This window comes from Quercus lobata, chromosome 2 (assembly GCF_001633185.2).
Source record: "Quercus lobata isolate SW786 chromosome 2, ValleyOak3.0 Primary Assembly, whole genome shotgun sequence".
Classification (NCBI taxonomy): Eukaryota; Viridiplantae; Streptophyta; class Magnoliopsida; order Fagales; family Fagaceae; genus Quercus; species Quercus lobata.
In genome coordinates this window covers 99,122,637-99,147,571 of record NC_044905.1, presented here as the reverse complement: position 1 = coordinate 99,147,571, position 24,935 = coordinate 99,122,637, and the positions used below count along the sequence as shown (strand labels likewise).

The 24,935-nt window shown below is 35.4% G+C and overlaps 1 non-coding gene and 2 pseudogenes across 1 annotated transcript; all 3 read left to right on the top strand.

Moving 5' to 3' along the window:
* The first annotated feature begins 354 nt into the window (after positions 1-354).
* LOC115977482 lies at positions 355-24,400 on the top strand (annotated as a pseudogene).
* Positions 5,302-5,386, top strand: TRNAM-CAU. Its single transcript is given in 2 exon segments — positions 5,302-5,339; positions 5,351-5,386. It is a non-coding gene; the product is annotated as a tRNA-Met (tRNA).
* LOC115977483 lies at positions 7,387-14,807 on the top strand (annotated as a pseudogene).
* Positions 24,401-24,935: the final 535 nt, after the last annotated feature.

Below are 24,935 nucleotides of genomic sequence, written 5' to 3'. Positions count from 1 at the left end.
GGCGAAGGGCACGATATCGCACAATCCCACATTCTGGCCACTTCTCTTTTTTTCAACCTTTTCATTGTTAACATAATAACATGTTTCAGCCACTATCACGTCTCGGTCAAGGTCTTTGAACATGAAAAGTCAGTCTCGGCCGACCACTTTTATTGATTCTCGTTTAGCAGATCATTGACATCATTATTTCACATGTATCGACTTCTCAGCTCCATAATTGAGGAATATTTTGTGCCTTCTGACTTAACTAGAAGAGGAAAACGCATATAACACCAATCCTATATATAGTTACATACCCATGCCATTCTTTTCCATAAATCACATTGCTGCATTCACACTCTTAAAGATAAGAAAATGAAGCTCGTTTCTTTGATACTACTTTTCTTAGCTTTCTTGCTTGGAACCACAGCAGAGCAATGTGGAACACAGGCTGGGGGTGCAGTATGTCCAAATGGGCTATGTTGTAGCCAATTTGGATGGTGTGGCAACACAAATGATTACTGTGGAAATGGTTGCCAAAGCCAGTGTTCTTCTACTACTCCATCTCCTACAACTCCTAGTGGTGGCGGCGATGTTAGCAGCCTCATCAGCGCGTCTCTTTTTGACCAAATGCTTAAATATAAGAACGATCCAAGATGTAAAAGTAATGGATTATTCTACACTTACAATGCTTTCATAACTGCTGCCAAATCTTTCAATGGCTTTGGCACAACTGGTGATGTCACTACACGTAAAAGGGAGCTTGCGGCTTTTTTAGCTCAAACCTCTCATGAGACCACAGGTTAATTAGTTACTTAGTTTCATTACATTTGAAGTTGTTATTGTTATAAGTTTATTCACACAATATTTTTTATAATTTTTTTTTACAACTATACTGACATGATTGTTGCAGTTGGTACATAATAAAAATTGTATCAACGTTACTATAACTACAATAGACTAAGTCAATAGTTATGAAAAATATTGTGTCCCTAATATTTGCTCAATAGCATGTATGTTCACAAAAAGAGAATAACAAATATATGTACTTACCAATAAATAAGATTTGTCTAAAGTTATACCAAATATGGGCTTAGTTTTTATAGTTGCTAATCCTAAAATTATATTACAGTAAGTGTTATATAGCGGGTATACCAAATAATAAGTTACTTGCTGTAGGCCACGGCTTAAAAAACGCGGCCCAAGGCCCCCGCGTTTTGTAGTGTGTTTATTTTAATTTGCTGGATTGGCTTTATTTTGATTGCAAAAAGAAAATTTATTATTTTTGTAGGAGGATGGGCAAGTGCACCAGATGGCCCATATGCATGGGGATATTGCTTTATTGCAGAAAATAACAAGCAAACCTATTGTACACCAACAGGTTGGCCCTACGCTTCTGGCAAACAATATTATGGCCGAGGACCTATCCAACTCACTCAATAAGTTTTTAAAATCATAAATTTGTAAATTTGTCATTAATTTAGGGAAAAAAAAAATACTTTTCATAAATACTAATTAGTGGTCATAAAATTAGTGTCAATGATGGACTTCGATGTAAATTAGTGTCATTTAAATGATGTTACGTTAATCAAAACAAATTATGTCGATAGTTAAAAATAAAAGTATTATGTCCCTAACATAATCTCTCTCTCTCTCTCAAAGAGGTTTGTAACTTTTTTATCAAAAGACTGACTGTGAGTTATTGATTATTTCATTGACTATTATCAGCAACTACAACTACGATCAAGCAGGTAATGCCATTGGAGCTGATCTCATAAACAATCCAGATCTAGTAGCCACAGACCCTACCATATCATTCAAGACAGCCATATGGTTTTGGATGAACCCACAAGCAAGCATGCCATCTAGCCACAATGTGATCATTGGAAGCTGGACTCCTTCTGCTGCTGACACATTTGCTGGTCGAGTCCCAGGCTATGGTGTAATCACCAACATTATTAATGGTGGGGAAGAATGTGGCCATGGGTCCGATCCTAGGGTGGCTGATAGGATTGGTTTCTATAAGAGGTACTGTGACATATTGGGAGTAAGCTATGGGGACAACTTAGATTGCTATAATCAAAGTCATTTTGCCTAATTAACAACGTTGGTCCAAGGCAAAAAAATTGTTTAGCCAAGAACAATAAAGAGACTATATAACTAATTTATAAATGTATGAATTGGAGATTTTCTTGTTCAATGGGAAATCTCTAAATTTATTGATAAATAAAGAGGAATTATATTAAATAAATTCAAGAACTGATAATGCAGCCAGCTTGACCAAATTTTGCAATTTAACATTATTGTCAACATTATTCACTAGTTACTTTGTTGGTTAATCATGTGAGGGTGCTCACATCATAAACTCATTCGTTTAGGTCCGTAACATGATGTATATATCAATATCATACCAGATTGGCCATGCCATTGCATAACTTAGCACAATCAAAGAGTCGCATACATACAAGTTTCTTTCAATAAGGTTTTAAACTTATAACTTGCTAGGCATTTGGTTTCAGACCATTGCCACCACCACCAACAACCATTACTTTGCCAAGGGCGCTGCACGCGTGCACACACATTCAAACAAGTAATAGACCATTTTTATTACTCTTTATCTTCTCCTTTCCTCAACCTCTTTATGAGTGTTACTTTCTATAAACTTCTATCAAGAAACTTGATATCACTGAATCATTCTCATCAGTATTCTAGAAACTTATTATGTTACCCAAATTTCTACTCATACATCCACACTGAAAATCAAAACACTTAATTTTTTGCTTATCATCTTCTCTAACATGGGAGGCCACTATAATTTGTTTAGAAATGATTAAGTCCTGTGATTTTACACATTTTTAAAATTAAACCCATTGCTGGGCGGTTGTTGCATTTTTAATCCTAGAGATCAACACTTCCAATTCCATAACAAAGAGATATAAGGGAGACACTGAATCTTCTTGTGTGAACTCTTTCTAGTGAAATTTCCCTCAAACTTAGGAGATAAAATTTTATACCTAATGACAGATCTACTAGCCCACCAAGGCATTTGTCAACTGAGCTGAATGCAATTCATTTGTTCTTGTTTTGTTTTAAGGAGTATCAATGCAGTTTATTTGTTAATTGTGAATTACAAGTCTCATCGATTGATAACTAACAAAAATGATGAGAAAGGACAGAGCTCGAAAAAAAAAAAGCAAGGAATATTCTAGCTATTCCCCATGAAATCTAGGGACATTGCATAGTTGCATTCATCCATCCCCACAAGCCACACCATAAAAGGTTGTAACTATATATTTATCAACCATCCAAACTTTGTTCTGCTATAAGTTTTTTGGGCATACAAGCACCTTACATATGATCTTTGTACGAAGCAAGTAAATTCGGGTGACAGACATTTATAGCGTTTCTTGATGGACTCTGATATTCAGGCAATGATGACAACTCTGTCAATATATCAATTAGGTCTTCTAGGCTTTTCATGCCGTCTTTACCTTCACTGATTGCAAGCCACTTGGGCATTTCAGCATTTCAAAAAGCCCTCTTCTGCTGAAAATATTTCCAACACTGGATTCAAAGGCAGGAAGGATTGTTGTACCATCATTTGCTTGAGATATAAATTTTGCTGCTGGTGTTGTACTTGCCTGTCTCTCCATAATCCATACTTTGTTGTTTGGCAATTTGATCCTCAGTTGCTAGAAGTCACTCAAGCACAAAAAAAAGTTGCTAGAACTCATTGAAGCAAAAATTAGAATGATCAAGGCACATAAAATATTTCGATCTTAATTTCTAAAGTACGTTTGATAGACTGTAATAGGCACTGTAATGTAATAGTTAATCTTATGGTTTAGTTATTCAGTAGTTTTGTTCTGTTTTTATTACAATGAATACTCATTCTTTAAGAATAGCTATTCTTTAAAATGATGAATAACTATTCATTTTTAAAAGAAGTTTTTTTTTTTTTGATACATTTTTAAAAATGGTTGTAATAGCTATTTTTTAGTAGGTATATTAAATTCTAAAGTTAATATATTTTTAAATAAACAAACTTTTCATATGCACATAACAAATATGAAAATAAAAAATCACAAAACAATAACTAATCTCTCTTTCAAATTTAAAAAGTATTATTTTTAGGAAATATAATTATATGAGTAAGATATTTCCTATAATTGTGTTGTTAGCAAATAAATAAATAGTAATAAGTATTACATTACAGTATCTTGTATTTTTTGTAATACTTATTCATATTCCTATATAATTATCGTTACAGACTACCAAATGTGACTCTAGTTGACATCAGAAGATGTTCTAGTTTATTAGCAGACTTTCAATCTTAATTCATCTTGTAAACCTCAAGATAGAGGAAACTTAAAGAGGAACAACTAAAAGGAATAGCATTACAAAAATAGAAAAGAAAAAAAAAGAAGGTTTAATCGACAATAAAGAACATTACTGTATTCACCAACAGATTAAAATGCAATTTTGGAGCCATGGCCTGAAGAAACTTTTCTTAATATTCATCCTTTGATACTCTTTTAGATATCAAAGAATTTGGCAAACCAAGACATAGAATCCTCCCCCTTAAATTTTTTATTTTTTTAAAATAAAATTTCTAGAGACAACACACTTGTTAGATATTACGAAAGAACTAATGATGGGCTTAAGTGTCACCTTCTTCAGTGTAAGATCCAAATAAGGATGTGGACTACAAAAAATAAAAAGAGTGCACACTTGTTAGATATTACGAAAGAACTAATGATGGGCTTCAAGTGTCACCTTCTTCAGTGTAAGATCCAAATAACGATGTGGACTCCAAAAAATATAAAGACTGCACAATTGTTAGATATTACGAAAAGAACTAATGATTTGGGCTTCAAGTGTCACCTTCTTGAGCGTAAGATACAGATAAAGGATGTAGACTCCATGTGTATGTTCCCAGGCCACCAGATCAGGCTAATACAGCAAAGAATGAAAGAAACAATGTTAGAAATTTTGCCAGAGATAAGATCATTTAATTAAATCCAATGTTTGAGAACTACCAATACCTGAAAACCATTAGCAACATAATGTGGAAAATGCTCCCTAAAGGCTAAATGTAGAGGCCATGGTTTCAGCCAGCATCCAAGAAATCCATGAGTTCCCAAAGCAAAAATGCTCAACTTGAAGCCTAAACTTTTGAAATTTTGCGTAGCTACTTTGGGACTTTGGCGTTAGAATTCCCTTTGGCAATTGGCATCCACGTCAAAGTTTGAATTTTATATTCAAATATGGTGCAAGATGAGCAAAAGTATCCTGATAAAGTTTACAGCCAGAACCAACTTCGGGGTGGTGGCGCAGTTGGCTAGCGCGTAGGTCTCATAGCTTCTGAGTTATCCTGAGGTCGAGAGTTCGAGCCTCTCTCACCCCATCATTTTTTTTTTCTTTACGTTTTCCATGTCTAAGTACAGAGCCAGACTATCCCATGCATAAGTCATTTTGAAACCCTGATAAAAAAAATTTGTCGAATGAGTTCCTCTTGTCTGTTCAAGAATTTGAGGGCATGAACTACAACCACATATATGTTTCCTTTCCATAACTGAAATGAACTGATCAACTAGAGGCTGGAGCTCCATTTTGGCCACCAAAGTGCAGGCAATGGAGCCAAGGGCAAGTGCAAACCATGTTTCATCTCTCTCTCTCTCTCTCTCTCTCTCTCTCTCTCTATATATATATATATATATATATATATATATAAAATGCGTTTTACAAAATAGTATATCCTATTATGTACATTATAATGTATCATTCTAATATACAATATTCCACCGGTTCACACATTCCACTAAACAAAATAAAACAAGACATCACTTCGTCACTTTATGCAAAAAGAAATCCCATAACATTTCATTATCTATATTATTAGATAGAGCGACATCCCACTGTCACCACGTCCAAGAACACACACATATATATACATAATGCATCCTACAAAATAATTCATCTCATTATGTATATTCTATTATCTAATGTGGTGTATCATTCTAATATACAATATTCCACTAGTTTGCACATTCCATCAAACAAAAGAAGACACAACATCACTTCATCATTTCATGCAAAAAAAAATCCATAACTTTCCATATATTATCCACACTATTGTACAAAATAACATCCCACTCTCACTATATATATATATATATATATTCAATATTTATTCATTAAAAAAAAAAAGTGTGTAATAACACTAAAATAGTAAGTCTTAACTCATAATTTCGAAATTGAAAATGTAAATTAAACTCACCACTTTAGCGTAATAGTTTGTGTTATTTAACACTAGTGTTTAATAAAGTATATCCAAAAAAATTAAGCACTTAAAAATACTCTACTGCAATTTAGGCATGACTAGGCGGATACCAATTGGTCTTGCCAATTATCTGAACTGTTAATTCATCATCAAAGATTTTAACCAAAAAAATAATCGAAGTTTTTTCCAACTTGAACATTGTCAACATATTTTGACGAAGAGTAGCTCCAAAAAAAAAAAAATTGATGACGAAGAGGGCAATTTCCCACCATCTAGCCACTTCTCTTTTTTACAACCTTTTCATTGTTAACATAATAACATGTTTCAGCGACAATCAAGCCTTGGAGAAATTATAAGGTCTTCACAGTAGACAAGTGACATGGTCTACCATTTCACTAAAAGACTCTCATCTGTTTAAAATTGTTGAGTTAGAAATTTTTTTAAAACATAAACTAATTATTGATTCAACAATTTTAAACAAATGAGAGTTTTTTAATGGAATGATGGATAAATAACGTAATCCACTAGAGGACTGTATAATTTCTCCAAGTCTTGGTCAAGGTCTTTAACAAAAAACCCAAAAAAAAAAAAAAAAAGTCTTGGTCATCAAGGTTTTTGAACATGAAAAGTCAGTCTGGACAACCTATTTTTACTTAGTAATCCTACACAATACTTTCCACAATAAACAAGTCGTTAATGAGTTGTTAAGTTTTTATTGATTCGATTACAAGAAAAAAGATTTTATTGATTCTCATTTTAGATTCGTGAATAGTGTTAGAGATACAAATTTTTTTATAAATTGCTAATGCAGTGAGCAATTATTGGTAAATGAAAAAGTGATATTAATGGTGGGTCTAGATGAAAACCAATAAAAGGTTGGTCATATCAATATTTTGTAAAAATATTGTAAAATAGTTTGTAACTGTAGCATTACTCTAGACTTATCATTGACGTACAACATTATTTTATGTATAACTACTTCTCAGCTCCATAATCGTGGAATTTTTTGTGCCTTTTGATTTAATAAGAAGAGGAAAGCCCATAACACCAATCCTATATATAGTCACATACCCATGCCATTTTTTTTTTCCCATAAATCACATTGTTGCATGCACACTCTTAAAGATAAGAAAATGAAGCTCCTTTCTTTGATACTAATTTTCTTAGCTTTCTTGCTTGGAACCACAGCAGAACAATGTGGAACACAGGTTGGGGGTGTTGTATGTCCAAATGGGCTATGTTGTAGCCAATTTGGATGGTGTGGCAACACAAATGATTACTGTGGAAATGGTCGCCAAAGCCAGTGTTCTTCTGGTTTTTCCCCTACAACTCCATCTCCTACTACTCCTAGTGGTGGTGACGGCGGCAATGTTAGCAGCCTCATCAGGGCGTCTCTTTTTGACCAAATGCTTAAATATAAGAACGATCCTAGATGTAAAAGTAATGGATTCTACACTTACAATGCTTTCATAACTATTGCCAAATCTTTCAATGGCTTTGGCACAACTAGTGATGTCACTACACGTAAAAGGGAGCTTGCGGCTTTTTTAGCTCAAAACTCTCATGAGACCATAGGTTAATTAGTTACTTAGAACATCCACAGCAGTGGAGTTAAATATTTAGCTATTTAGCTTTACCAAAAGTTACTTTATCTATTTTACCTACACACATGTTGCAGCAGTGGATCTATTTTAGCTTTTAACACAATAAAATAATATATCTACTATAATAAAATAATCCATCTCACTACAATAAAAACACCACAAACCGATCCACCGCCACGGCCAACCAAGAACAACCACCCACAGCTACCATGAAATCCAGCCAAACTGCCACCAAGAAATTCAGCCACAGCTAACCACGAAATCCACGGCACTCTTGAGTTCGATGAAGGCGGTTCTAGTGGAGCTTGGATCTACGATGAAGCTTAGGTCAGCAATGGAGTTTGGATTGGCGGTGAGATGGAGGACTAGGCGAGATGGGTCGGCGGCGTGGGATGGCGATGAAGATGAAGATCGGTGATGAAGGGCTGGGCAAGATGGGTTGGCGGCGTGGGACGGCGATGTGGGACGGTGATGAAGATAAAGATTGGTGATGAAAGACTGGGTGAGATGGGTTGGCGACGTGGGACGGCGATGAAGATGAACCCAGAACAGATTGGCAAAGCAGAGAGTAGATGAGGGAGAGAAAAAAAAATTGAGAAGGAAAAAGGAAGAAAGAAGAGAAGCTGGAGAGAGAAAAAGAAAGAAAGAGAAAATATTTTTTAAATGAAAGAGGAGAAGAAATTTAATAAAATAATTTTTTTTTAGCTCTCAGCTACAGTGCACATCTATCTATAGATGTGCACTGTAGCAATGAAGCTAAAAAAAATAGCTATAGCTCCACTGCTAGATGGTGGTTTTTTGTGTTTTGGTGGAGCTAAAATAGTTATATAGCTATTTAGTTTCAGTACTTTTGAAATTGTTATTGTTAAAAGTTTATTCACACACTATTTTTTATAATTTTTTTTACAACTATTCTAACATAATTGTAGCAGTTGGTATTTAATAAAAATTGTATCAATGTGAATGCAAATGAAAGCAATGTTAATTACTATAACTACTATAGACTAAGTTAATAATTGTGAAAAATGTTGTGTCCCTAATATTTGCTCAATAGCAAGTATGTGCACAAAAAGAGAAGAACAAATATATGTACTTACCAATAAATAAGATTTGTCTAAAGTTATACTAAATATGGGCTTAGTTTTTATAGTAGCTAACAAATTATATTACAATCAGAGTTATAGTAGGTAAATATGGGCTTAGTTTTTATAGTAGCTAACAAATTATATTACAATCAGAGTTATAGTAGGTATAATGGACTTGGACTCTGAATCTAAACCTGTCTAACATACATAATAATAAGTTACTTGCTGTTTATTTTAATTTGCTGGATTGGCTTTATTTTGATTGCAAAATGAAAATTTATTATTTTTGTAGGAGGATGGGCAAGTGCACCAGATGGCCCATATGCATGGGGATATTGCTTTATTACAGAAAATAACAAGCAAACCTATTGTATACCAACAGATTGACCATGCAGTTCTGACAAACAATATTATGGCCGAGGACCTATCCAACTCATTCAGTAAGTTTTTAAAATCATAAATTTATAAATTTGTCATTAAGTTTGGGAAAAAAAACTTTTCATAAATACTAATTAGTCGTCATAAAATTAGTGTCAACAATGGACTTAGATGTAAATTAGTGTCATTTAAATGATGTTACCTTAATCAAAACAAATTATGTCGATAGTTAAAAAAAAAGTATTATGTCCCTAACATAATCTCTCTCTCTCTCTCTCTCTCTCTCTCACACACACACACACACACACACACACACACACACAAAGAGGTTTGTAACTTTTTTTCATCAAAAGACTGAGTGTGAGTTTTTGATTATTTCAATAACTATTATCAGCAACTACAACTACGGTCAAGCAGGTAGTGCCATTGGAATGGATCTCATAAACAATCCAGATCTAGTAGCCGCAGACCCCACCATATCATTCAAGACAGCCATATGGTTTTGGATGACCCCACAAGCAAGCAAGCCATCTAGCCACAATGTGATCATTGGAAGCTAGACTCCTTCTGCCGCTGACACATCTGCTGGTCGAGTCCTAGGCTATGGTGTAATCACCAACATTATCAATGGTGGGGAAGAATGTGGCCATGGGTTTGATCCTAGGGTAGCTAATAGGATTGGGTTCTATAAGAGGTACTATGACATATTGGGAGTAAGCTACGGGGGCAACTTAGATTTTTTTTTTTTTTGGATGAGAAAACACAAGGCAGAAACAAAGAACAAAACAGAGCTACATCAAGCACAGAACAACAGTAGGCAGAAAACAAATAACAGCAGCTACGCACAACCCTCCTTCAAGATAATATGTTCCACAAAGCTTGGACACACACCTTTCCAAACTTGCGTAACACTTGAATCTCTAGCTGCTCTTGCAAGTTTGTGGGCTGCTCTATTGCCACTCCTTTTCAAATGTTGAAAAGAGCACCAAGAAAAAGAAGAAGAGATGTCTTTTATGTTCTGCACAATGTGACCTAACTCACCGTCCAAAACACCTTCATTAATAGCTTGGATAATTGAGAGGGCATCAGATTCGACAATAACATGAGAGATGCCTAGCTCCAAAGCAAGCAACACACCATCTTGCAGCGCCAAAGCTTCTGTGACCTCGGCAGAGAATGTTGATGGCAGTAATTTGCTTGAAGTTGCAATAAGGCGACCACGACAATCCCGAATCGCCACACCTGTACAGGAAGGGCTGCCATCTGAAGTAGCGCCATCAGTGTTTATTTTGATAAAGCCCGAGGGAGTGGCTTGCCAAGCCATTGGAGAAGGGGCTGAAGAGAGGGCAAGGAGAGAGCAAGCATCTTTATACTCATGTAAAATTCTGTTTGCCATATCCCAGACTTGACTTGGTGTAGAACCCGAATCCTCATGTATAGCTTGGTTGCAGTTCCACCAAATGGACCAAGCCACAGCAAAGAAAAGTTCCAAATCATGAGGAGATCCTTTCACAATAAACTCCAAGGCAGGCAACATCCACTAAGTCCCTAGGTGAGGAAGTTACATCAACTGGGCAATTGTGCCACTTTGCCCAAGTTAGCTTGGCATGATCACATAAAAGAAGGGCATGGGCAGTGGATTCCAAGGCCTTATCACAAATAGGGCAAAAACTTGAACAATGAACACCCCTATGGCTTAAGTTGAGCATGGTTGGGAGGCCATTTACACAAGACCTCCAAGCAAAGATTTTGAGCTTTTGAGGGATTTTCTGATGCCAAATCCGCTTCCAAAGGCAAATTCTAGAATCAGGAGAGGAGCAATCTCCCTCCTCATTTGAGTCCACTAAGCTTGAGGCAATGTGATATGCACTTCTGACTGTAAAAACTCCCCTTTTATTGCCAATCCAAATGAGGCTATCTTCGGGGAGATTATAATTGAGGGAGATTTTTAAAATTGTGCTGGCTTCAAAAGGAAGGAAGATGGACCTGACTGCTTCTACTTTCCACCACCTAGTGTCATTATCAATAATGGAGGCAACCATTGGGTAGTCACCAAAATCTGATTGAGGAGAGATCACCTTGTAAGAAGTTGGTGTTGGCAACCATTTGTCATCCCAAATATGTATTCTTCGACCATTACCAACCCTCCATCTTGTTCCCTTTTTAATTACTCCAAGACTATTATGAATGCTCCGCCAAACATACGAGGGACTGCCTCCTTTTTTAGAATTTAGAAAATCATCATAAGGAAAGTACTTAGCTTTAAAAACCCGAGCCATCAAAGAGTTTGGTTTGGAGAGAATTCTCCAACCTTACTTGGCCATCATGGCTAGGTTGAAAGCTTGGATGTTTCTGAAACCCATCCCTCCATGAAACTTTGATTTACACATCTTCTTCCAGCTGACCCAAGTGATTTTGTTCTCATCGCCTCTTTGCCCTCACCAAAAGTTCCTTATCATATTTTCTAAGTCTTTGCATAAAGTTTTAGGGAGTTGGAAGCAACTCATTGTATATGTGGGCACTGCTTGGGCAATCGCCTTGATAATAATCTCCCTCCCACCAATTGAGAGAAGCTTCCCCTTCCAACTAGCAAGCTTTTTAGCCACTCGATCCTTTAGTTCTGTAAACACTTGAGTATTAGATTTTCCAATGATAGTAGGCAGCCCCAGGTATTTGTTATGCCTTGAATCTTGCATTGGACCAAGGATATTCAGAATGCTTTCCTTTCTCTCTTGAGGAATGTTTGGGCTGAAAAAAAACAGAAGACTTGTCGGTGTTAATTTTTTGCCCCGAAGCCGCTTCATAACTATTAAGGATATCGACAAGCTTCTGACACTCTTGCTCCTTTGCTTTGCAGAAAAAGATATTGTCATCAGCAAAGAAGAGATGAGTGATTTTTGGGCATCCCCTACCAATGGACATTCCACTAATCTGGTTATCACGGGCAGCTTTATGAATAAGCGCTGAAAAACCTTCAGCACAAAGAAGAAAAAGGTAAGGGGAGAGGGGGTCACCTTGCCTAATGCCTCTAGTGGGTATGACGTTTCCACATGCCTCTCCATTAATGATTACTAAGACACAGAAGAGATGCATAGCATTATAAGGTCCACCCATTTTTTAGCAAAACCCATTTTCTCCATAACTTCTTTGATAAAATTCCATTAAACTCTATCAAAAGCCTTACTCATATCTAATTTGATTGACATGTAATTCTCCTTCCCATCATCTTTGTGATTCAAATAATGCATGAATTCAAATGCCACTAAGACATTATCTGAAATAAGACGATCCGGAATGAATGCACTTTGATTTTCAGTGATAATACTTGGGAGGAAAGGTCTGAGTCTATTAGCTAGGACTTTTGAAACAAGCTTATATGTGGTGTTACAGAGGCTGATTAGGCGAAATTCTGCCATTTTGGAGGGCTAGTTGGTCTTTGGGATGAGAGCAATATTGGTTTTATTTATTTCAGTTATGAGCATATTTGAGTTCAAAACATTTAAAACCATGTTTGTGATGCTTTGCCCTACAATATCCCAATATTTATGAAAAAAGATTGCAGACATACCATCAAGCCCCGACGCTTTGGTTGGGTGAAGCTGCTGAAGAACTTTGTGTTTCGATCCCCTTCCCTATACCAATGAACCTTGCTGCGCTGTCTCCACATGGTCTTTTCACTGTCTAAGAGATCATTAATTTCTCTTCTAAGCTGGTTAATTTCAGCCCCCCCAGTGCCACTATCTTCCATGGTGAGAGAATTGAGAGCCCTTTTTTTCTCATGAATTTTCTTTTGAATATTGCCCACCACATTCTGATTCCAGTTAATTAAAGCAGCTTCACATTTTTGGAGACTGGATGCAACCCCCTCAGGAGTAGCCGCAAAGGTGCCAGAATTCCAAGCTTCTTGAATAACTTCTCTACAATCTTCCCTATTGATCCACATAGCCTCAAAATGGAAACGGCGCTTCCGTTTACAAACTGGGAAAGGAGAGTTGGTGGTGAGGAGAATGCAGTGATCAGAAGTTGAATCAACTAGATGATGCACTCTCGGATCCTTGAAGTGCACAAGCCACTCCGAGGTAGCTAGGGCTCTGTCTAAGCGAAGCGAAATTCTGTTACACCCCTCTTGCATATTACACCAAGTATAATCAGGGCCACAATATCCTAAGTCCTTGAAGCCACACAAATTCACAATCTAACGAAAGCTATCCATTTGGCTTTGAGAGTGAAAGACACCCCCTGATTTTTCATTCATAAATAGAATCTCATTAAAATCGCCATAACAAAACCAAGGAATATTAAATTGACTATTAAGAAGAGAGAGGAGTTTCCAAGATTCTTCCCTGTGATGGGTCTCCGGATGCCCATAAAACCCTGTAAACCTCCACAAAAATCATTGCTTGACTCAGTAATTACCGCATCAATATGATGATCTGAAAAACTTTTAATTTCTAAATTAGTGTCCCTTGACCAGAGCAAGGCAAGACCACCTCTACGACCCCTACTAGGAACAATTAATCCATTCGAAAAACCCAACCTGTATTTTACTATCTCCATACGTCTACTCTTTATTTTTGTTTCAGAAAGGAAAACTAATTTGGGATTCCAGCGTCACATATAGTCATGGAGCGCAAAAACTGTTCGGGGGTTCCCAATTCCCCGACAGTTCCAACAAAGGAATTCACTGCTCTTAGTGGTGTGACCTTTCTGGATTTTTCATACCATAATCCATACAAAGCATATCCAACCAGGAGTAAAAATGCTCATTGAAACAAACAAAACATCAAACAGAACCAAACAAAGAGATAATCCCAAATTTCAGACCCTAGAAGCAATAAAGAAATACAAATCATAAAAACAACTCACTGCCTCTGGCCAAATCACGCCAAATTCAGAATTACCCTTAAATGTCGGTGAATCGCCCCACAAATGATCTTCGTAGCAGCTGCATCAGACAGAAAAGCCACCGAGTACCGATTAGCAATAGATCAATACCCACCCAGACCAAGAAGACCCACTCTCCAGAAGAGCTTTGCTCATTCGGCGAGAGAGATAAGCTCCAAGTTGAAAACCGGGATTTGTTTGATCAGATGCCGACCCACTTCCTTGCTGAATCCGATGATTGAGTTTCTTCACTGGTGTTGCCCGCACTAAAACCAGCAGACAAGATAAGCGGCTAATTGAGAAAGATATGGGATGGTAGATGGTTGATATGTAACTGAGATTTTTGGGATTTAGATTTAGGGATTTTCAGAAAATTTAGAAAAGCGCCCACAAAAGAGCGGGTGGAGAAGACCCACACGTAATGGTGGAGAAAAGCCCACACAGAGGTGGAGAAACCCACCCAAAGATGGTGGAGAAGACCACATGGAGGTGGAGGAAGAATCCACACGGAATGTGTGAGAGAAAGCTCCTACTTGGGAGAGACTAGCATTCGGGGGCAACTTAGATTGCTATAATCAAAGTCATTTTGCCTAATTAACAACGTTGGTCCAAGGCAAAAAAATTGTTTAGCCAAGAACAATAAAGAGACAATATAATTAATTTATAAATGTATGAATCAGAGATTTTCTTCTTCAATGGGAAATCTCTAAACTTATTGATAAATAAAATGGAATTATATTAAATAAATTCAAGTATTGATAATGCAGCCAGCTTGACCAAATTTTGCGATTTCACATTATTGTCAATATTATTCACTAATTTGTTGGTTAATCAAGTGAGGGTGCTCAAATCACAAATCATTCGATTAGGTCCGTAACATGATGTATATATCAGTATCATACCAGATTGGCCATTCCATTGCATAACTTAGCACAATCAAAGAGTCGCATACATACAAGTTTCTTTTAGCAAGGTTTTAAGCTTATAACTAGCTAAGCATTTGGTTTCAGACCATTGCCACCACCACCAACAACCATTACATTGCCAAGGGCGCTGCGCACATGCACACACATTCAAACAAGCAATAGACTGTTACTATTACTCTTTATCTTCTCCTTTCCTCGACCTCTTTATGAGTGTTACTTTCTATAAACTTCTATTAAGAAACTTGATATCACTGAATCATTTTCATTAGTATTCTAGAAACTTACTATGTTACCCAAATCTACTCATACATCGACACTGAAAATCAAAACACTTAGGGTATGTTTGGTAATTGTTTTTTCCCCTTATTTTTTGTTTCCAAAAATAATTTTCTATTTTTGAGACTAGAAAACTTGTTTGGCAACCCAAAAAGGACAAAAAACAAAAATTGTTCTCAAAACTCAAATTGTGAAGGAAACTGAAAATATGCAAAAGGTTGTTTTCAGTTTTTAATTTTCAAAAGTCAATGAAAATACACATTTATTTAATGAATTAATCTATCTCATTTAATAAGTTAGCATTAGAGTTCAAATCTTAGTAACAACATATTTTAGCATTTTCTATTTTTTTCTTCAAAAAACTATCTTTTTAATTTCAACCAACCAAACATGTTTTTGATTTCAAAAATACAAGGATTTTTTTTTTTTTATATTCTCAAAAAAAAGTTTTTGAAAATAGAAAACAAAAACTGTTACCAAACATAACCTTAATTTTTCACTTATCATTTTCTCTAACATGGGAGGCCACTATAATTTGTTTAGAAGTGATTAAGTCCTGTGATTTTACACATTTTTAAAATTAAACTTGTTGCTGGGCGGTTGCTGCATTTTTAATCCTAGAGATCAACACTTCCAATTCCATAACAAAGAGATATAATCTCTTTCTAGAGAAATTTCCTTCAAACCTAGGAGATAAAATTTTATACCTAATGACAGATCTACTAGCCCACCAAGGCATTTGTCAACTGTGCTGAATGCAATTCATTTGTTCTTGTTTTGTTTTAAGGAGTATCAATGCAGTTTATTTTTTAATTGTGCATTACAAGTCTCATCGATTGATAACTAACAAAAATGATGAGAAAGGACAGAGCTCGAAAAAAAAAAAAAGCAAGGAATATTCTAGTTGTTCTCCATGAAATCTAGGGACATTGCATAGTTGCATTCATCCATCCCCACAAGCCACACCATAAAAGGTTGTAACTATATATTTATCAGCCATCCAAACTTTGTTTTCCTATAAGTTTTTTTGGGCATACAAGTACCTTACATACGATCTTTGTACAAAGCAAGTAAATTCGGGTGACAGACATCTATAGCGTTTCTTGATGGACTCTGATAATCAGGCAATGGTGACAACTCTGTCAATATATCAATCAGGTCTTCTATGCTTTTCATGCTGTCTTCACCTTCACTGATTGCAAGCCACTTGGGCACTTCAGCATTGCTAAAAGCCCGCTTTTGCCGAAAATATTTCCAACACTGGATTCAAAGGCAGGAAGGATTGTTGTATCATCATTTGTCAGCCATCCACACCATAAAAGGTTGTAACTATATATTTATCAGCCATCCAAACTTTGTTCCGCTTTAAGTTTTTTGGGCATACAATCTAAGAGCATTCATATCAGCTCGTTTAAAAGATTCCGTCTATTTTACACCAAAAACCTACTTTTTCTATTTTACACTATCACTTTTACAAAACACCCACATCAGTTCATCTATTCTATCACCCCACTTATTTAAATAATCAATTTACTTAATTATTTTATTATTTCTCTCACCTCACCGGTTTTAATACGCGCTCTCTCTCCCTCTCCCTCATATTTTCTGATTTCACTCTCTCTCTTCTATCTCTCCATCCCTCATATTTTCTGATTTCTCTCAAGTCCCTCATATTTTCTCCATACCCGGTCTCTCCCTCTCGGTCTATCTCTGTCTCATCTCTCTCCCTCTCGGTCACAAACCAATCCACATCATCACAGCTCAGATCACAGCTCTGATCATCGATCCACAGCTCCGATCACAAGCATCGATCCACAGCTCCGATCACCGATCCACAGCACCGATCCACAGCTTCGATCATCGATCCACAGCTCCGATCACAAGCATCGATCCACAGCAACACCGATCCATAGCTCCGAGCTCCGATCAAGACCCATACCCACGAGCTCCGACCAAGCGAGACCCACGAGCTCCGATCGTGAAGATAAGCACCGATCTGTCTCTTTTTTGTTTTTCCGTTTGGGTTTGTTTGTTTTTCCGTTTGGGTTTTTTTTTTAGCAAGTATATCTCTGTGTTGGTTTAAGCACCGATCTGTCTTTTTTTTGTTTTTCCGTTTGGGATTTTTTTTTTTTTTTTTCCTGTTTGGGTTTGTTTGTTTTTCCGTTGAGGTCGTTGTGCACGGAGAAGAGAGAGAAAAATTGGTGCGAACGGAAATTAATAAAAAACTAAATACACATGCTACAATGCCCGTGTAAATTTACACGGGTACTGTAGCTCGTGGAAAATTTTAGATGATTATGCATGATTTTAGCTGGACTGATGTAGTGTGTTTTTTGCTTCAAAATGTGTAAAAACGGTCAAAATGTGTATTTTACACATTTATACACAATTATACAAGAGCTGATGTGAATGCTCTAACAAGCAACCTGTAGAATCCAAGTCTAAGCCTAACTAAACAAAGCCTTGCCTATTTTTGGGTCTACCAGTTATTGTCCATTACTCTCATTAATACCTATTAAAAAAGAAGGGGCCCAAAGTAAGTGCGTGTGTGTCCATTATTGCATTAGAACCTAGGGGAAAAAAGGCCCAAAGTAATTACATTAGTGTGTGTGGTCCATCATCCGTGGAAATTTACAATGATTGGCACAGTCCTCAAAGTCAAAGCCCAGATTAGCTGAAATGGGATTGAGAAAGCAATTGCACCATGCAATTACAGCACTTCCTTCACAATTTTTTTTAAAATTTTTAACTTTAACTTTTTACTTCTTTCAATATTTTTTTATTTAATGGTTGAGATTGAAAGTTAGTTTTTACAATTTTCAATCTCAACCGTTCATTGTTATTGCATCCAGTGCAATACCCTAGGTATTGGTATTGTACCGGATCCTAATCCACTAAAATGGTTTTGCCACTTTATTATCTATTATTATGGGTCCGTTTGAAAATAGCTTATTTAGTTGAAATTGAAAACTTTTTATTGAAAATACTGTAGATAAAGCTAAAAGGTAGCTGAAATAGTACAGTAGGACTTATGAATAGTACCAAAAAGTATAATGAGACTCATAAATAGTAGCAAAAATAAGCTAAATAGTAAAAAAAGTTGGCTTTTTAAGCCAATGCCAAATGCACACTACATTGACATTTTGAAACCTTGATAAAATTTTTTGGGAGTCTACTATTTTGTCGAATGAGTTCCTCCTATTTGTTCAAGAATTTGAAGGCATGAACTACAACCACATATATGTTTCCTTTCCAATGCCAAATGCACACTACATTGACATTTTGAAACCTTGATAAAAAATTTTGGGAGTCTACTATTTTGTCGAATGAGTTCCTCCTGTCTATTCAAGAATTTGAAGGCATGAACTACAACCACATATATGTTTCCTTTCCATAACTGAAATGAACTAACCAACAAGAGGCTAAAGCTCCATTTTGGCCAAAGTGCAGGCAATGGAGCCAGGGGTGGAGCCAGAGGGGGGCTGGGGGGGAGGGGGGCACCTGCCCCCCCTAATTCCTCCAAAAAAAGTCCATATTTTTCTATAAAGCAAACCATATCCCTAACATGAAATAAATAAATAAATAATAAAATACAAATTTTTTATTTGAGAAAGTTTTAAAATGCAACAAATTTTCACAATATTTTCAAAACACTCTTATTTTTAGTTGAGATGCATCTCAAAATAGATATTGTGGGGACCAATTAATCAGGAGGTACTATTAAGTCTGTACTAACTGGGCCTATGGCCTAATCCGAGGATATTAGACCATCCGAGGATGTCCAGATGAGATTATAAGGGGAACGGAGTAAAGAAAAGAGTAGAGATAATAAAAGATAAGTTCAACGAATATCCGAGGAGAAAAGTCATCTCGGCAACAAGGGTCTGAGGTCAGTAAGAGTGCCATATCATCATGGACCTTCTTCGAAGTTACGTTGCAACTAAGGGTTGGACGATGGATAAAGGGTAAGAAAGGAGAAGGGCAACAAATATCTTTAAAAAGTTGCTACCTCCGCATTAAATGCCTCTCAACCAATTCTCTGGTCGTATTAATGTGGAGGTGATGCCTGAACAGTGGCCAAGCAGCCTTACAGTTATTAGCTGATGGTTCTGGGAGGTGTTGGATGGGACAGGAAGAAATTTCCTGAATCTAACCTACACGTGTGTGATAGGGATGACACCAAGATTGTAGTATATAGCATGGGAAGATGCACTAAAAAGGGGATCAGAAAAAAAAAAAAAATCAAGTAATTTTTACGATAAGACTGTAAATCCTTGTAAAATTTTGTGGAAAAACAAGACAATATAATATAAGCTCCTCAGGCCATTCCGAGGACAGACTTTCTTATCTTACTTGTGTTTAGTAGCCTTAAATTAGCGAATTTTATCGTTTTTCTTATGGAGTAGATCTAATTCTTTCATCCACGCTCTATAAATTTATTGTTTGGGCTTCTTGGGCTAAAACCCAATCCTATATTGGGTCCGATCCAATTTCAGTCCTTACAAATATATATATATATATTGACTAATGATATATTGATATTTTAATTTATTGTAAAAATATTGTGAGATCTTGTGATATTACTCAAACAACTCCTCACACTTTAAACAATGAGCTTGACACAAAATAAATGCCACTACTACCAAACTTGTTTAGACTTTTGACCAATTTCAATTTTTCTTTTCTTTTTACTTATCCAAATTTCTTTCTTTTCATTTCAGTTTAACCACGTGGAACTCAAACTTTACAAATAATAATAATAATAATAATATCATCTTGTATGACACTAAAGCTGTAAAGCATCCATTATTTATTTCTCCTTCATTTCTTGCATTTTCATAGTTTCAAAATTTGATTTTTATCATAAATCCAAAATTTAAATAATTAGAAGAATAAAGAAAGAAAAGTTGAAATTTATTTTATCAATTTATTTTGAGGAATCAAATTAAATGTCTAAACTTGATGTATATAGATTAATGTCTTACTTTGATGATTGATCGTCAGTAATGCTTTACAATTGTTTATTTATTTTACAATTATTTAAATTTTAATAAATTTTGTATGACAATTATTTTTGTTTATAATTTTATTATTAATATCGATTAATAATTTTAGGCTTTTTTTTTTTTTAATCTTGCCCCCCTTAAATTGAAATTTTGGCTCCGCCACTGAATGGAGCCAAGTGCAAGTGCAAACCATGTTAACACAGAGAGCTATAAAGAAGAATAGGTTTGCCATATTTCATTTATCAATTGTTCAATATAAATATATAATATGCGTCCTACAAAATGGTACATCCCACTATGTACAGTATGGTGTATCATTCCAATATACGATATTCCACCGAATTACACATTTCACCAAACAAAAGAAGACAAGACATCACTCCATCATTGGCGGCTCCACATACAAGCCAGGTGATCACAGGACCACCCTAACTTGCAAAAAAAAGCATATATACATTTACTAAAAAATTATTATATGTTAAATTAATTTATTGTGACCACCCTAATAAAAATGTTAAACACCCTGACATGAGAATTACAAAAAGTTGGGTTCAACAAAAATAAAAATAATGCTACATTAACAACATTTTCAAAATACTTTTACAATAAATCTAATGTGGTAAGCTGTTATTAATTCTAATTTGGGCCCAATAATAATATTATTTTTTTACTTACATAACAGCTTTTTGCATAAAATTTATTGTAAAAATATTGTGGATGTAGTATTACTCCAAAATTAATTCCGCCCCCCAAAAATAATCCTTAATCCCTTTTATAAAATTAAAAAGAAAAAGCTTAAATAACAACAATAAATATTAGCCCAAATAACAACAAACATAAACCAAACAAAAACAAGACAAGACCAAACAATATCAAGTGATCAAATTATTCAACAAAAAGCTTATTATAAAACAAAAAGATAAAAATTGCTAAATATTCAAATTTGCAGCTCATTCAACCTATTCAATAAAAATAATTTTTAATTTCATTTTTCCCCAAAAAATGGTACAAAGAAAAATATTGTAGTTGTTAGTTCTTCTTGATGGTAGCCACAATTATATTTTTTTTGGCTTTGCAGTCGCAACAATTTTGCTCTTCTTAGTGACTCGACTTATAGTTGTATCAAATATTCAAGTTATCACTTTACTAAATTTTTTAGTGACCACCCTAAAAAAATATTCCTAGAGCCGCCACTGCACTCCATCATTTAATGTAGAAAGAAATCCCATAACATTTCATTATGTCCTCTATTAGATAAAAGGACACCCTATTCTCACCACATCTAAGATCATATATATACTACCTTCTTCAGTAAAAAAAAAAAAAAAAAGATCATATATATAATGCAAAATAGTACATCCTATGTACATTCTATCATCTAATGTGGTGTATCATTCCAATATACAATATTCCACCAGTTCACACATTCCACCAAATAAAAGAAGATACAACATCACTCCATCATTTCACGTAAAAAGAAATTGCATAACATTCCATTATCTCCACTATTAGACAAAGTGACATCCCACACTCACTACATCCAAATATATATATATATATATATAAATTTATTTATTTATCAATATTTATTCATTAAAAAAGAAAAAAAAAAATTACTTGTACTACTTTCCATTTGACCAATCAATCATCTGAACCGTTAATTCATCATCAAATTTTTTAACCAAAAAAAACTCGAACTTTTTTCTTACTTGAACATTGTTAACATATGCCGACGAAGAGGACATGCAATTTCCCACCTTCTAGCCACTTCTCTTTTTTTCAAACTTTTAATTGTTAACATAATAACATGTTTCAGCCACTATCAAGTCTCGGTCAAGGTCTTAGAAATTGAAAGTCAGTCTCGGCCATCCAATTTTGACTTTTCACAACAAATGAGCTGTTAAGTTTTCGTTGATTCTTGTTTGGGCTCATCTGTGGAATATTTTGTGCCTTCTGACTTAACTAGAAGAGGAAAACGCATAACACCAATCCTATATATAGTTACATACCCATGCTATTCTTTTCCATAAATCACATTGCTGCATTCACGCTCTTAAAGATAAGAAAATGAAGCTCGTTTCTTTGATACTACTTTTCTTTGCTTTCTTGCTTGGAACCACAGCAGAACAATGTGGAACACAGGCTGGGGGTGCAGTATGTCCAAATGGGCTATGTTGTAGCCAATTTGGATGGTGTGGCAGCACAAATGATTACTGTGGAAATGGTTGCCAAAGCCAGTGTTCGCCTGGTGGTTCCCCTACAACTCCATCTCCTACTACTCCTAGTGGTGGCGGTGGCGGCGATGTTAGCAGCCTCATCAGCGCGTCTCTTTTTGACCAAATGCTTAAATATAGGAACGATCCAAGGTGTAAAAGTAATGGATTCTATACTTACAATGCTTTCATTGCTGCTGCCCAATCTTTCAATGGCTTTGGCACAACTGGTGATGACACTACACGTAAAAGGGAGCTTGCGGCTTTCTTAGCTCAAACCTCTCATGAGACCACAGGTTAATAAGTTACCCTTTTTTTTTTTTTTTGAAGGTTAATTAGTTACTTAGTTTCGGTACTTTTGAAGTTGTTAATGTTAAAAGTCTATTCACACAATATTTTTTATAATTTTTTTTACAACTATTGACATGATTGTTGCAGGTACATAATAAAAATTATACCAATATGGATGCAGAGATAACTACAATAAACTAGGTTAATAATTGCGAAAAATGTTGTGTCTTTAACATTTGCTCAATAGCATGTATGTTCACAAAAAGAAAAAAACAAATATATGTACTTACCAATAAATAAGACTTGTTTAAAGTTATACTAAATACAGGCTTAGTTTTTATAATAGACTAACCAAATTATATTACAATTAGGGTTATAGCACGTAAAATGGACTTAGACTCAAACTCTAAACCTGTAACATACATAATAATAAGTTACTTGCTGTTTATTTTAATTTGTTGGATTGGCTTTATTTTTATTGCAAAAAAAAATATATATATTTTTTGTAGGAGGGTGGTCAAGTGCACCAGATGGCCATATGCATGGGGATATTGCTTTATTACCGAAGAAAACAAGCAAACCTATTGTACATCAACAGATTGGCCATGTGCATCTGGCAAACAATATTATGGCCGAGGACCTATCCAACTCTCTCAGTAAGTTTTTAAAACCATAAATTTATAAATTTGTCATTAAGTTAGGGGAAAAAAAAATACATTTCATAAATACTAATTAGTGGTCATAAAATTAGTGTCAACGAAGGACTTAGATGTAAATGATGTTACATCAATCACAACAAATTCTGTCAATAGTTAAAAAAAAAAAAAAATGTATTACATCCCTAACATAATCTCTCTCTCTCTCTCTCTCTCTCAAAGAGGTTTGTAACTTTGTTTATCAAAAGATTAACTGTGAGGTTTTGATTATTTCATTGACAATTATCAGCAACTACAACTACGGTCAAGCAGGTAATGCCATTGGAGCAGATCTCATAAACAATCCAGATCTAGTAGCCATAGACCCCACCATTTCATTCAAGACAGCCATATGGTTTTGGATGACCCCACAAGCAAACAAGCCATCTAGCCACAATGTGATCATTGGAAGCTGGACTCCTTCTGCTGCTGACACATCTGCTGGTCGAGTCCCAGGCTATGGTGTAATCACCAACATTATCAATGGTGGGCTTGAATGTGGCCATGGGTCCAATGATAAGGTGGCTGATAGGATCGGATTCTATAAGAGGTATTGTGACATATTGGGAGTAAGCTATGGGGACAACTTAGATTGCTATAGTCAAAGGCCTTTTGCCTAAACAACATTGGTCCAAGGCAAAAAAATTGTTTAGCCAAGAACAATAAAGAGATGATATAGTTAATTTATAAATGTATGAATTGGAGATTTTCTTGTTCAATGGGAAATCTCTAAACTTATTGATAAATAAAGAGGAATTATATAAGTAAATTCGAGTACTGATAATGCAGCTAGCTTGACCAAATTGTGCGATTTCACATTATTGTCAATATTAGTCACTACTTTGTTGGCTAATCATGTGAGGGTGCTCGCATCACAAACTCATTCGGTTAGGTCCGTAACATAATGCATATATCAATATCATACCAGATTGGCCATGCCAATGCAAAACTTAGCACAATCAAAGAGTCAGTATATTTGAGATATAATTGGCTTTATGCCCACACACACATACATACAGGTTTCTTTTAGTAAGGTTTGAAGCTTATAACTAGCTAGGCATTTGGTTTCAGACCATTACTAATAGTTGTTGGTTTCAGACCACCAACAACTATTACTTTGTCAAGGGTGTTGTGCACATGCACAGTACACATTCAAACAAGCAATAGACTATTTCTATTACTCTATCTTCTCCTCTCAAACTCTTTATGAGAATTACTTCATAAACTTTTATCAAGCAAATTGATATCACTGAATTATTCTCATTAGTATTCTAGAAACTTACTAAGTTACCCAAATTTCTACTAATAATTCCAC